Source organism: Moschus berezovskii, chromosome 10 (genome assembly GCF_049115385.1).
Source record: "Moschus berezovskii isolate FMDL1 chromosome 10, NW_MosBer_1.0, whole genome shotgun sequence".
Taxonomy (NCBI): domain Eukaryota; kingdom Metazoa; phylum Chordata; class Mammalia; order Artiodactyla; family Moschidae; genus Moschus; species Moschus berezovskii.
Genome location: NC_142469.1, coordinates 38,214,255 through 38,214,528, shown reverse-complemented (window position 1 = coordinate 38,214,528; position 274 = coordinate 38,214,255).

Below are 274 nucleotides of genomic sequence, written 5' to 3'. Positions count from 1 at the left end.
TTCTAACTTGAGGATCTAATTGTAAGGTAGTTGGCTTTTTATGCATAATTTTCATCTGAAATCAAGTTTCTCAAAAGTCACCTTTTAACTTTAGTTAACAGGAAATGCCGTTAACAAAAGCTAGTGTAGGGGAAGTTAAAAAAAGTTTGAAATAAAACCCAGGAAATAAGGATGCTGTCAACAGTTGTCCAAGAATCCTAGTTGATAGGCATATGCTTGATAAAATTGGTAGAAAAGGGAAGTGCAAAAGAATTTTCTTGCAACTTAAAAAAAA